Source organism: Pristiophorus japonicus, chromosome 6, assembly GCF_044704955.1.
Source record: "Pristiophorus japonicus isolate sPriJap1 chromosome 6, sPriJap1.hap1, whole genome shotgun sequence".
NCBI classification, from domain to species: domain Eukaryota; kingdom Metazoa; phylum Chordata; class Chondrichthyes; family Pristiophoridae; genus Pristiophorus; species Pristiophorus japonicus.
Window position 1 is genome coordinate 170,898,799 of NC_091982.1, and position 14,241 is coordinate 170,913,039.

The 14,241-nt window shown below is 49.2% G+C and overlaps 2 protein-coding genes and 1 non-coding gene across 8 annotated transcripts in view; 2 read left to right on the forward strand and 1 right to left on the reverse strand.

Annotated features, from left to right (window-relative positions):
- LOC139265290 (SLAM family member 5-like) overlaps positions 1-13,511 on the reverse strand; it is an 84,759-nt gene extending 71,248 nt beyond the window's left edge. For 3 of the 5 annotated variants that reach the window (XM_070882250.1, XM_070882249.1, XM_070882244.1), the window contains exons 1-2: positions 13,437-13,503; positions 7,631-7,784 (exon numbers count right to left, since the gene is read on the reverse strand). The gene's annotated coding sequence lies outside the window, so the exon portion shown is untranslated. Of the gene's footprint in view, positions 1-7,630; positions 7,785-12,810; positions 12,873-13,436 lie in introns of those variants that run through there. The other 2 variants (XM_070882245.1, XM_070882246.1) reach the window with 2 other exon arrangements.
- On the forward strand, positions 2,879-2,961 carry trnal-cag (transfer RNA leucine (anticodon CAG)). The gene has a single exon. It is a non-coding gene; the product is annotated as a tRNA-Leu (tRNA).
- A 92-nt stretch (positions 13,512-13,603) lies between the features above and the next one.
- otos (otospiralin) overlaps positions 13,604-14,241 on the forward strand; it is a 236,878-nt gene continuing 236,240 nt past the window's right edge. For both annotated transcript variants that reach the window (XR_011593518.1, XM_070882251.1), the window contains exon 1: positions 13,604-13,687. The gene's annotated coding sequence lies outside the window, so the exon portion shown is untranslated. The remainder of the gene's footprint in view (positions 13,688-14,241) is intronic.

Sequence of the window (14,241 nt, forward strand, 5' to 3'; positions counted from 1 at the left end):
CTGTGCACTTCATGTCAGGGAAATAGAAACTATACCTGTGTGAGTTTCTCAGCAGCTTGGTTTGGAGACTCTTCAGTATGGTGGTGGGTTTCCATGTCAGACACCTGACTAACCAAAAAAAACTACATCTACACTGATACCTGCTTCAAATGGGATAGTGATGGTTGGTGCTCAGCAGGTGCACATTTTACACCATGGTATCTTCCAGCAGATTCTACTATTGCTTCCTGACTGACCAGAGATTTTTTTTCTCTAAATTTCTGCTCTGCCCTGTCCTGGTTATCTGTGAGCAATATTATAGCAGATCAATTATTACATAGTATTACATAGTATTTACAGCACAGAAACAGCCCATTCATAAGAATATAAGAAATAGTAGCAGGAGTAGGCCATTTGGCCCCCGAGCCTGCTCCACCATTCAATAAGATCATGGACTCAACTCCACTTCCATGCCCACTCCCCATAACCCCTGACTCCCTTATCTTTCAAAAATCTGTCTATTTCCACCTTAAATATATTCAATGACCCAAGCTCCACAGCTCTCGGAGGTAGAGAATTCCAAAGATTCACGACCCTCTGAGAGAAGAAAATCCTCCTCATTTCCGTTTTAAATGGGCGACGCCTTATTCTGAAACTATGCCCCTTAGTTCTAGATCCCCCCACGAGGAGAAACATCCTCTCTGCATCTACCTTGTTAAGCCCCCTCAGAATCTTATATGTTTCAATAAGATCATCTCTCAGTCTTCTAAACTCCAATGAGTATAGGCCCAACCTGCTCAACTTTTCTTCATATAACAACCCCTCCATCTCAGAAATCAACTTCGTGAAACTTCTCTGAACTGCCTTCAGTGCAAGTATATCCTTCCTTAAATAAGGAGACCAAAACTGTATGCAGTACTCCAGGTGTGGTCTTAACAATGCTCTGTACAGTTATAGCAGGACTTCCTCTTGCAATAAAGGCCAACATTCTATTTGCTTTCCTATTTACTTGCTGTACCTGCATGCTAACTTCTTGTGTTTCATGTACAAGGACCTACATTTTGTAATCTCTCCCCATTTGAATAATAATTAGCTTTTTTATTTTTCCTACCAAAGTGGGTAATCTCACATTTTCCCACATTATACTCCATCTGCCAATTTTTTGTTCACTCACTTAGCCTATCTCTATCTCTGTAAATTATTTGTGTCCTCCTCACAGCTTACTTTCCCACCTATATTTGTATCATCAGCAAATTTGACTAGATTACACTTGGTCCCTTCATCCAAGTCATTAATATAAATTGTAAATAATTGAAGCCCCAGCACTGATCCCTGTGGCACCCCGCCCGTTACACTTTGCCAACCTGAAAATGACCCATTTATCCCGACTCTCTGCTTTATGTTAGTTAGCCAATCCACTATCCTCGCTAATATATTGTCCCCAACCCAGGGAGCTCTTATCTGGTTAAAGAGGAGATGAACGCAATAGTAAGGAAGAACATGAGCGTGGAAGATGTGGAATCTATATGGGTAGAGCTGCGAAACACCAAAGGGCAGAAAACATTAGTGGGAGTTGTGTACAGATCACCAAACAGTAGTAGGGAGGTTGGGGATGGCATCAAACAGTAAATTAGGGATGCGTGCAATAAGGGTACAGCAGTTATTATGGGTGACTTTAATCTGCATATTTATTGGGCTAACCAAACTGGTAGCAATAATGTGGAGGAGGATTTCCTGGAGTGTATAAGGGATGGTTTTCTAGACCAATATGTCGAGGAACCAACTAATGAGCAGGCCATCCTAGACTGGGTGATGTGTAATGAGAGAGGATTAATTAGCAATCTGGTCATGCGGGGCCCCTTGGGGAAGAGTGACCATAATATGGTAGAATTCTTCATTAAGATGGAGAGTGACACAGTTAATTCAGAGACTAGGGTCCTGAACTTAAAGAAAGGAAACTTTGATGGTATGAGACGTGAATTAGCTAGGCTAGACTGGAGAAGGATACTTAAAGGGTTGATGGTGGAAAGGCAATGGCAGCCATTTAAATATCATATGGATGAACTACAATTGTACATGCCTGTGTGGAGTAAGAATAAAAACGGAAGGTGGCTCAACCATGGCTATCAAAGAAAATTAGGGAAAGTGTTGAATCCAAGGAAGAGGCATATAAATTGGCCAGAAAAAGCAGCAAACCTGAGGACTGGGAGAAATTTAGAATTCAGCAGAGGAGGACTAAGGGTTTAATTAGGAGGGGGGAAATAGAGTATGAGAGTAAGCTTGCAGGGAACATAAAAACTGACTGCAAAAGCTTCTACAGATATGTGAAGAGAAAAAGATTAGTGAAGACTAATCAGTCAGAATCAGGGGAATTCATAATGGGGAACAAGGAAATGGCAGACCAATTGAACAAATACTTTGGTTCTGTCTCCACTAAGGAAGACACGAATAACCTCCCAAAAATATTAAGAGACCGAGGGTCTAGCGACAAGAGGGAACTGAGGGATTCCTTATTAGTCAGGAAATGGTATTAGGGAAATTGAAGGGACTGAAGGCTGATAAATCCCCAGGGCCTGATAGTCTGCATCCCAGAGTGCTTAAGGAAGTGGCTCTAGAAATAGTGGATGCATTGGTGGTCATTTTCCAACATTCCAAGGACTCTGGATCAGTTCCTATGGATTGGAGGGTAGCTAATGTAACCCCACTTTTTAAAAAAGGAGGGAGAGAGAAAACAGGGAATTATCGACCAGTTAGCCTGACATCGGTGGTGAGGAAAATGCTGGAATCAATTATTAAAAATGTAATAGCAGTGCATTTGGAAAGCAGTGACAGGATCGGTCCATGTCAGCATGGATTTATGAAAGGGAAATCATGCTTGACAAATCTTCAAGAATTTTTTGTCAGGATGGCCGAGCGGTCTAAGGTGCTGCGTTCAGGTCACAGTCTCCTCTGGAGGCGTGGGTTCGAATCCCACTCCTGACATTCATTGTTTTAGGCTCAAACGGCCAAATGGCCTACTCCTGCACCTATTTTCTATGTTTCTATGTAACTAGTAGAGTGGCTAAGGGAGAACCAGTGGATGTGGTGTATTTGGACTTTCAAAAGGCTTTTGACAAGGTCCCACACATGAGATTAGTGTGCAAAATTAAAGCACATGGTATTGGGGGTAATGTATTGACATGGATAGAGAACTGGTTGGCAGACACACAGTGGGAATAAACTGATCCTTTTCAGAATGGCAGGCAGTGACTAGTGGGGTGCCGCAGGGTTCAGTGACTAGTGGGGTGCTGCAGGGTTCAGTGCTGGGACCCCAGCTATTTATAATATACATTAATGATTTAGATAAAGGAATTGAATGTAATATCTCCAAGTTTGCAGATGACACTAAGCTGGGTGGCAGTGCGGGCTGCGAGAAGGATGCTAGGAGGTTGCAGGGCGACTTGGACATGTTAGGTGAATATACTGCATCTGCCATGCATTTGCCCAATGTGGATAAATGCGAGGTTATCCACTTTGGTGGCAAAAACAGGAAGGCAGATTATTATCTGAATGGTGACAGATTAGTAAAAGGGGAGGTGCAACGAGACCTGGGTGTCATGGAACATCAGTCATTTGAAGGTAGGCATGCAGGTACAGCAGGCAGTAAAGAAAGCAAATGGCATGCTGGCCTTCATAGCGAGGGGATTTGAATATAGGAGCAGGGAGATCTTACTACAGTTTTACAGGGCCTTGGTGAGACCACATCTTGAGTATTGTGTGCAGTTTTGGTCTCCTAATCTGAGGAAGGACATTCTTGCTATTGAGGGAGTGCAGCGAAGGTTCAGCAGGCTGATTCCCGGGATGGCAGGACTGACATTTAAAGAAAGACTGGATCGACAAGGCTTATATTCACTGGAATTTAGAAGAATGAGAGGGGATCTCATAGAAACATATAAAATTATGGTGGGATTGGACAGGTTAGATGCAAGAAGAATGTTCCCGATGTTGCGGAAGTCCAGAACCAGGGGTCACAGTCTAAGGATAAGGGGTAAGCCATTTAGGACCAAGATGAGGAGAAACTTCTTTACTCAGAGAATTTTGAACCTGTGGAATTCTCTACCACAGAAAGTTGTTGAGGCCAGTTCGTTAGATACATTCAAAAGGGAGTTAGGTGTGGCCCTTACGGCTAAAGGGATCAAGTGGTATGGAGAGAAAGCAGGAATGGGGTATTGAAGTTGCATGATCAGCCATGATCATATTGAATGGTGGTGCAGCCTCGAAGGGCCAAATGGCCTACTCCTGCACCTACTTTCTATATTTCTATGTTTACTCTTTGTTTTTTGCTTTCATTTAACCTGCTGATTGCTGTTGATAGTTTTAGTGAGAGTTTTGAGGAATTTTGACTCTCACTCATTAGTGGAGGCCTGTAGGCCTCATTCTGTGCTCCAAAGCCTGGTTGTCAGGGTGCAGCCTTGAAGCACAATGGGATCAGTGTTGCCAGGGGAATGCCTGGTACACCTTGTAAGACGCAGGGCGGAACGCAGGTGAAGGCGGCGCCATCATCAACGTGCAGAGAGGCAGTGGGCAAGAGAGGCAGCAGCGATACCTGCCCAACATCCACAAGGGCCTGCAGATTTGCACAGACCTGCACATAGAGAGGGTGTTCAGGAGGGAGATGGCATCAGGTGGAGGTTCAGACATGCTGACCCATCACCACATACTGGGCCAGGAGCCTTGCCAGCAACAGCCTGCAGAGGTGCCTGACCATGAGGAGGACCACGGAGATGGGCATCATCCAGCTGCCATGGGAGGTGGCCAACACAGAGGTGGGGGAAGGAGGCCCTACCCTCAAAGGGTCTACAGACCTCAATTCTCCTTCATCCAGCTCACTGATGAGCTATGCATACAAAGGCCAAGAATCAGAAAGGAGCTCCTGAGGGAGCTCTGCAATGTGTTGCGGGAAGATCTCGAGCCCTCCACAAGGCTCAGGACTGCCCTGGCTGTTGAAACCAATGTCATCATCGCTTTGAACTTCAATGTGACGGGACTTTCCAGTCTACCACTGCAGACATTGGTAACATCTCTCAATTGTCTGCACATCGCTCCATCCGCCAGGTTACCGATGCACTGTTCAGGAGAAGACTGGACTACATCTCATTTCCGATGATGAGGGACAAGCAGGTGGAGCGGCAGGCCGCATTTGCCCACATTGCAGGATTCGCAAGAGTGTAGGGTGCGATCGACTGCACACACATTGGGTTAAGAGCGCCACAACACCACCCAGAGATATTTGTCAACCGTAAGGGGTTCCACTCGCTCAATGTGCAGCTCGTGTGTAACCCACCAGCGTCGGATCCTGGCAGTTGATGCAAGGTACGCAGGCAGCAGCCATGATTTGTTCATTCTACGCCAGACCAGTGTGCCCACCCTCTTCACCGGCCCAAAACAGGATTGTGGATGGCTTCTTGGCGACAACAGATATCCTGTCCACCTGGCTGCTGACTCCACTGCGGAACCCCAGGACAGAGGCAGAGCATACGTACATTGACGCTCATTCTAGCATCAGGTGCATCATCGAGCACTGTATTGGGATCCTCAAGCAGAGGTTCCGTTGCCTGGACCGGTCTGATGGCACCTTGCAGTACGCTCCTGAACGGGTCTCCATATTAGTGGTGGTCTGCTGCATGCTGCACAACTGGGCCCTCATGATGGGACAGCCGCTGGAGGTCGAGCCAGTAGTACCACCTGATGATGATGAGGAGGCGCAGGAGCAGGAGGAGGATTCCCGTTGCCACCCAGCTAGGAGGTGTCACCCCCCCATCGTAATCCTGCAAGGGAGGTGCAGCTATGTCTGCTGGCTGCACGATTCACATAATCTCATCCACACATGACCCTTCTGCTCCCACTTTCCATGGCCATCCCAACGAGAGCCTTCTCACAGAATTCCCCACTCCCAAATGAAATATGTGCCAAAAATAAAGATTTATCAAATGATCAAAGTCAGTGCAAAAACACAACAGAAACAAAAAAGATTGCCATCAACTATCAGAAACAATCATGTTTTATCCCTGTGCATCTCTTTATAAGACCTCTTAGGTGAGCCTATCCTAAAACTACGCCCAAGTGTGTCCCCTGTGGCTGCATTATGGGTCTGGGAAGGCTGCTGTGGTTGTTGTGTGTTACCTACAGATGTCCTTGTCGGATGCCCTTGAACACATTTGAGCCGGGTGCTGATTGGCCAGCACCCTCCTGGGAGGGTTCAGTCTGGCTTGGCTCGGGTGAGGCACTGGCAGAATGACAGGTCTGGGGTCAGGAATGTTGTGATCCTGAGAGAGCACATCATCAGGATCCTGGTCTGAGGAGCCTGAGTCACTCACCGGGGCGGCACACTACCACCGTCGCCAATCTGAGGGAGGTTAGGTCGGTGCTGTGGCGCGACACCAGAAGCTTCCCCGTGGCCCGTGTTGGACCCAGCTGTGAAGCCAACACTGAGGTGTCAGGTGGCATCGAGCTGAGACTACAAGCGAGCAACCAGAGTGTCAAAGCCAGCAGACATGGTAACAGTAAGACGCTCCGTAACCTGTTGCCCAGATTGCATATGAGCATTCTGAGCTTCCAGGGCCGCGGCCGTCCTCTCCAATCCAGCACCGATGCGTTCGTTCCCTCGCGCTTGTGCTGCAATGGCACGGTCACTCTGGGAGTCCACCATCGCCTGCACACTGGCAATGATGCGCTCCATGGAGTGCGCAGAGCTGTCGACTATGCGGAAGGCAGACTCCTCCACACTCCTGACCACCTCCAACAGCCTCTCGGGGACCTTTGTCAGTGCCCCCAATATCTGGGAATGCATGGCCTCCACCCTTCTTTCGTATGCCGCTACATCGATGGCATCATCTGAGTCCTCGTTGGCAGAACTCCGGTGCGGACTCGCCCCCCCCCCCCAAGGAGATGGCACATGAGGTTGCCTAGCCCCGTCACCATGCTGCAGCCCACTAGTGTCTGGTGCAACACCCAGGGCAGACCCCTGTACCACCTCACCTATATCACACCGCGCATTCACAGTATCTGGACTGGCGTGTGTGGGTGGAAGCAGTGATGCATTGGTGCCATCAGTGTCCTCGTCTTCCTCTTCCTCCTCAGTGGCATCCCCAAAGGACAGAGTGCTCTGGATGCTCGCAGCAGGGCTTGAACCCTCAATGTTGTCACTGCTCAGACCCGAGATGTCAGGGCTTAAGGTGAGAAGGGTGCAATGCAGGCCTACAGCTGGTCTGCGCGGTCGTTCCTCACTGGTGACTGTGCTCGGTGTGCTGCCACTCGGTCTGTCATCTGCAAGCATAAATGGGAGAAGGGCTGCCGTGAGAGGGAGATGGAGAATTGATGCATGGATCCTGCAAATTGCAGACTTCCAGAAGGAAAGGCACAGTAGGCACTGGTGCATTCAAGTAGAGAGCACATTCAAGGACGGCCTCACTTACCAATGCTGCCCACTTCGGCATCGCCAATACCGGGGCCAACATGGGACATGTCATCTGCAAGCATAGGTGAGAGAAGGGCTGCTGTGAGGGGGAGGTGGGGGATGAAGGATACAACTAACAGACTTCCATTAAGAGAAGGAACAGTAAGTGCTGACGCATTCAAGGAGAGAGCGCTTTAAAGGAGGGCCTTCACTTACCCACATTGGCGTCCGCACTACCCTGGCCCACAAGGAACGCACCATGTCTGCCGACCAGCCCCCGAGCCCTCTCCTCCAGAGGTGTGAGGACCTGCGTGTCTGCCTCACCACCAATGGTTCTCCTTTGCTCGGCTCTATTAAGAGCCAGTTTGACCTGCAAAAGAAAGCATGGTTGGTGAGTACCACTGTGATGACGCATCAGAAATGAGTGCACAAGTGTTTGTCCCTGATATGCAGCTCTAAGTGTGAGATGAAAGGGAGCCTCCATCGCGAGAACACACACATATATATATATATATAGAGGCGTCAACAATGAAATGCTGCTTCAGTGACTGAACAGTGAGGATGGGAAATAAGAGAATGTTGAAGGAGAGAGTCATGTATCTTACACTACTGTACATAACTGTATCTTACCATACTATACATGACTGTAACTAGAGATGACCTGTAACCACTAGCTTACCTTACCACCAGGGGTGCACTTGCAGGAGACACTGGATACCTGTCCCAGACAGGTATATAAGGACAGGTCTCAGGCAAGTGTGGCATTCGAGAGCTGTGTAATAAAGGTGCAGGTCCTGAGTGACCTGGACTTCAGTATGGGCCTCGTGTGAATCTGTGCTGCAGGGACAGGACTTTACAGTGGCGACGAGTTACAGGATTACAGAATCCACAGAATGGCGACCAACGGCTCAGATGAAAAATATAATGCTGGAGATAATTGGGAGGACTTTATAGAAAGGCTCCAGCAAAGCTTCGTAACCAAAGACTGGTTAGGCGACGATAAGGCAGACAAGAGAAGAGCCCATCTCTTGAGCAGCTATGGCTCGAAAACATACGCCTGCTGGCACCCGAGAAACCAGCAAGCAAGTTGTTTGAAGAGTTGAGCACACTGGTAAGAGACCAGCTGAAGCCAGCGAGCAGCCTACACATGGCCAGACACAGGTTCTACAACTGCATATGCTGTGTGGGCCAGAGCAAACCCGACTTCGTGGCGGAACTTTGGAGGTTGGCTAGCTTATGTGAGTTCTCCGATGAACTAAGGAGAGAAGTACTGAGAGACTTTTTTGTTGAGGTATTATGGCCATGCAGTCATATTCCGAAAGCTCGTAGGGGCCAAGAACTTGACCCTAGAGGCAGCAGCACTGGTTGTACAGACATTCTTAGCAGGAGAAGAAAAAATGAGGTTGATCTACACTGCGGGTACGACAACTAATGAAACATCGGAACAAGGGGTTCACAGCATGAAACAAGCCGCTACCCCCACACACAGACAAAGGCAGGAGAGCAGGCCCTCAACAGCAGGCAGTGGCGCCAGAAGCCATCAAGGGCCAGATGAACGGCCGTTCACACCTCATCAACCCACAATGCGAGCAATCAACTACAAACTGAGAGAAGCTCAAGAGAGATCAGCCAGATGCAGCTCATCCTTTGGAAACAATGGAAGCGGTCTGTGCTGGAGATGTGGGGGAAGGCACTCATCAAGGGGGTGTCGATTTCAGCATGATGTTTGCAGAAACTGCGACTCTACAGGGCATCTGGCCCGCATGTACAGAAAAACGGCAGCTCAGCTGGTATACGAATCGGAAGGGTCGGAAAGCGGACCAGAAGATGGTGGGGTCAGTACCCGGGACACCGAGGTACAGCGGGTCAACACGATCAATGGCCACTGCTCTTACAACAAGATGCCTCCAATAATGATGAGGGTCCTACTCAACGGGATACCTGTCAACATGGAGCTGGATACGGGAGCGAGTCAATCTCTCATGAGCGCTCAACAATTTGAACAGCTGTGGCCGCACGAAAGAGACAGACCAAAGCTCACAAGGGTCGACACCAAACTAAGGACCGATACCAAAGAAATCGTACCAGTCCTTGGCAGCGCCATGCTCTCAGTCACACACAAAGGGACAGTGAACTGACTTCCCCTGTGGATTGACCCCGGAGATCTCCCAGCATTGTTGGGGAGAAGATGGCTGGCAAAACTAAACTGGAAATGGGATGATGTTCATGCCATGTCGTCAGAGGAACAGACCTCATGCTCAACAGTTCTAAGTCGATTTGAACATCTCTTTCAGCCAGGTGTGGACACCTTCAAAGGGGCTAAAGTCAAAATCTACATCACACAGGATGCTAGACCAGTCCATCACAAGGCTAGAGCTGTGCCCTATGTGATGAGGGAAAAGATTGAACATGAACTGGACAGGCTTCGGCGGGAAGGCATTATCTCACCTGTGGAATTTAGCGACTGGGCAAGTCCCATCGTCCCAGTCATGAAACCTGATGGATCCGTATGAATCTGTGGGGACTACAAATCTACCATAAACAGAGTCTCCCTACAGGACCAATACCCGCTGCCCAGAGCGGAGGACTTATTTGCCACATTGGCTGGAGGTAAACTTTTCTCAAAACTAGACCTCACATCTGCATATATGATGCAAGAATTGACCGACGAGTCTAAGCTACTCACCACCATCAACACACATCGCGGCCTTTTCATGTACAATCGATGCCCATTCGGCATTCGGTCGGTAGCTGCTATATTCCAGCGCAACATGGAGAGTCTGCTCAAGTCCATCCCAGGGACGGTTGTATTTCAAGACGACATACTTATCATGGGCAGGGACACCGACTCCCATCTCCGTAATTTGGAGGAAGTACTAAAGCGGTTGGATCGGGTAGGCCTAAGAGTCAAGTGCCTGTTTCTTGCGCCCGAGGTTGAATTTTTGGGCAGAAGGATTGCCGCTGATGGAATCCGCCCAACAGAGTCCAAAACCGAAGCAATTCGCCTGGCACCCAGGCCCCGGAATATCTCGGAACTTTCTCGGGCGACTCAAGTACTTTGGGAGCTTTATGCAGAACTTAAGCACGCTGCTGGAGCCTCTCCACGTGCTACTCAGAAAGGGGTGCGATTGGTTTTGGGGGGATGCCCAGGAACGCGCCTTCAATAAGGCACGCAACCTTCTGTGTTCCAACAGTGTTTTGGCTTTCTTTGATCCAGGTAAAAAGCTAGTCCTTACATGTGATGCGTCAGCGTACGGGGTCGGGTGCGTTTTACATAATGTCAATAGTGCGGGTAAATTACAACCCATAGCTTATGCCTCCAGGTCACTTTCGCGGGCGGAGCACGGGTACGGTATGGTGGAGAAGGAGGCGCTCGCGTGCATGTATGGTGTCAAAAAGATGCACCAATACCTTTTCAGGGCCAAGTTCGCGTTAGAAACCAACCACAAGCCCCTCACGTCCCTACTATCCGAGAGCAAGGCAATAAACGCCAATGCCTCGGCGCGCATTCAACGGTGGGCACTCATGCTGGCCTCTTACGATTACACCATAAGGCACAGACCAGGCACAGACAACTGTGCCGACGCGCTTAGCAGGCTACCCCTGGCGACCACGGAAGGGTCTGATGAACAGGACTGTGAGATAGTCATGGCAATCAATGCCTTTGAGTCCACAGGTTCACCCATGATGGCTCGCCAAATCAGAGCCTGAACGACCAGCGACCCCACGTTATCCCTAGTAAAAAGATGTGTCTTAACTGGTGACTGGGCAGAGGCTCGCAATGCCTGCCCCGAGGAGATCAAACCTTTCCATAGGCGCATGCATGAGCTGTCACTACAAACAGACTGCCTGATGTGGGGCAGCCGAGTAGTTATGCCTCTGCGAGGCAGAGAGGCATTTGTCCGGGAGCTCCACCACGAGCACCGGGGATCGTTCTCATGAAGGCCTTAGCCAGATCCCACATCTGGTGGCCTGGCATTGACGCGGACTTGGAGCTCTGCGTCTGACGGTGCACCATTTGTGCCCAACTCAGTAATGCCCCCAGGGAGGCCCCCCTGAGCCCCTGGCCCACCAAACCGTGGTCGCGGGTGTACGTAGACTATGCGGGCCCATTCATGGGCAAAATGTTCCTCGTGGTTGTAGATGCATTTTTCAAAGTGGATCGAATGCACCATTTTAAACTCGAGCATCATCTCCACCACTGTGGAGAGCCTTGGAACCACGTTCGCAACGCACGGCATTCCTGACATATTGGTCAGTGATCATGGTCCGTGCTTCACCAGCGCAGAATTCCAAGATTTTATGAGTGACCACAGCATAAATCACGTTAGGACGGCACCGTTCAAGCCGGCCTCCAATGGCCAGGCGGAGCGAGCAGTACAGATCATTAAACAAGGCATGCTCAAAATCCAAGGTCCCACGTTGCAGGGCTGCCTGTCGCGACTGCTGCTGGCATACAGATCTCGTCCGCATTCATTGACTGGAATTCTCCCCGCGCAACTATTGATGAAACAGACCTTAAAGACAAGGCTCTCATTAATCCTCCCAGACATGCATGAAATCGTTGAGGCAAAGCGCCAGAAGCTAACCGAGTACCATGACCGAAATTCGAGGGGGAGGTGGAATGAGATAGGGGACAAAGTGTTTGTGCTAAACTATGGCAGGAGTCCCAAATGGCTTGCAGGGACAGTAACAGGCAAGGAAGGAAACAGGCTACTGGTGGTACAAATAGACAATGGCCAAACCTGCCGGAGGTATGTAGACCAAGTCAAAAGTAGATTTACCAACAACACTGCTGAACCAGAAGCAGACTACAATGTGGAACTCACACCACACCTGGTGGACAAACAGAGGGAACAACCTGAGGAAAGGGCAACACCAACAGACAGCCCAGACGAGACACCAACAATCACACCGAACAAAACAGACAGCCCAGGCGAGATACCAGCAATCACACCGAAAGAAAAACAGGCACCAAGCAAACAACTGAACCACAACTAGGACGTTCCACGCGAGAGCGTAGACCACCTGAGAGATTGAACCTATAAAGACAATAAGACCTTGGGGGAGGGTGATGTCATGTATCTCACACTACTGTACATAACTGTATCTTACCATGCTATACATGATTGTAACTAGATATGACCTGTAACCACTAGCTTACCTTACCACCAGGGGTGCACTTGCAGGAGACACTGGATACCTGTCCCAGACAGGTATATGAGGACAGGTCAGGTCTCAGGCAAGTGTGGCATTCGAGAGCTGTGTAATAAAGGCGCAGGTCCTGAGTGAACTGGACTTCAGTATGTGCCTCGTGTGAATCTGTACTGCAGGAACAGGACTTTACAGAGAGGTTCGCAGATACAAGGTCAGCAGTTGGTGGAATAGGTACTCACTTTCATAAGATGGATTATGTTGTGGAATCTTTTCCTGCACTGCATGGGAGTTCTCTGATAAATGGAGGTGCCTGAGACAACCTTTGCTATCTCCCTCCATGCATTCGTGATGACTTGGCGACTTGGTCTCCCCATGTTCGGATACAGCAGTCTCCTCCTGCCCTCTACACCTTGCATAATGGTCTCCAGCTCGGCATCTGTGAAGCGGCTTGCCCTCCTTGCTCCTCTAACACCAGCCATCCTCAAATTCATTTCCTTCCCCTCTCGGGGCCTAGCTGCAAACCCTGACCTTCAAGAAGGCCTGGGGGCAGCTGGCTTGTTACAAACACATTACCAACGTGCTGAATTTCTCCGTGGGGATTCCGCTTTAATTAACACAGCCACACTGCACTGGAAACTGCACATTGGAGGAGCTCCTTAGTGCTAGAATACATTTTGCACTTTTTGAGCTGAAAATCGATCGGCAGGCAGTAATGGCCCCAAAAAGTCGGGAGGAGCACTAGCTTCCTTGCGCTACTGAATTTTGGCCCTTTATGTATGAACCACTATCAAGTCAAAAGTAGACAATATTGTTAATTTTTGTCCCTTCACCTGTAAGATTACGGGGCTGAAATTGGTGGCCTTACCGTCCACTGCCGCCAAGTTTTTTTGCCGCTCGCCCCTCGCAGACAGATTCCTCCAGATCTGCAGCCGGTAGGAGGGGAGTACTGCGAGGAACCGCCTGCTGACGGCCAAGTCGCGTAAGTGTCCTCCCGCCCGCCGAGCTGACAGATTCCTCTGGGCGGGAGTCGACGGGAGTCAGCAGCAGCATGGGGAAGGACCGTTGCATGGAGGCAGTTCTAACCCCAACTAGGAGTAAGAAGACCTGCAAAAAAAGGTTAGTGAACATCTTTTAATTTTTTTCCCAGCAATTTTTCTGCATGGGGTCCCCTGAAGGTGTTCGGTTTTTTTAAAAGATTTTTATTTTTAGGTGAGGGTTCCCCGGGCAGTGAGTATACCCGCTCAGGCGGTGAGTGTTTCAATAGTGTGCCATCATATCAGCTGTCATTATATGCACATTTGCATTGTTTATGTGCAACTGTTAAAATATATCTGCTAAAAGATTTTTCCTCCATACGCTGAGCAACCTACACTTTCTACCCTGGCTCCTGTGCTATGCCCACCCTCTGTGGCCCGGATTCAATTTAGAAAATACGGTCACCTTAAGTTAATGCCCGCAGGACATGGTCATCAAAGTAGACTTTTCTGGACCATTTACCCCATCCCTGTCTCTATCCCTCTTCGCCTCCATTCCCACCCCCCGCCCCCTCCATCCCTCTCCATCCTCTATCCCTCTCTTCCCCACCGACTCCATCACTCTTTTCTCCCACCCTTCTACCTGGTTCCCTCTCCAGCCCATTCCCTCCTCCTGGTAAAAAGAGAGACTTTAAT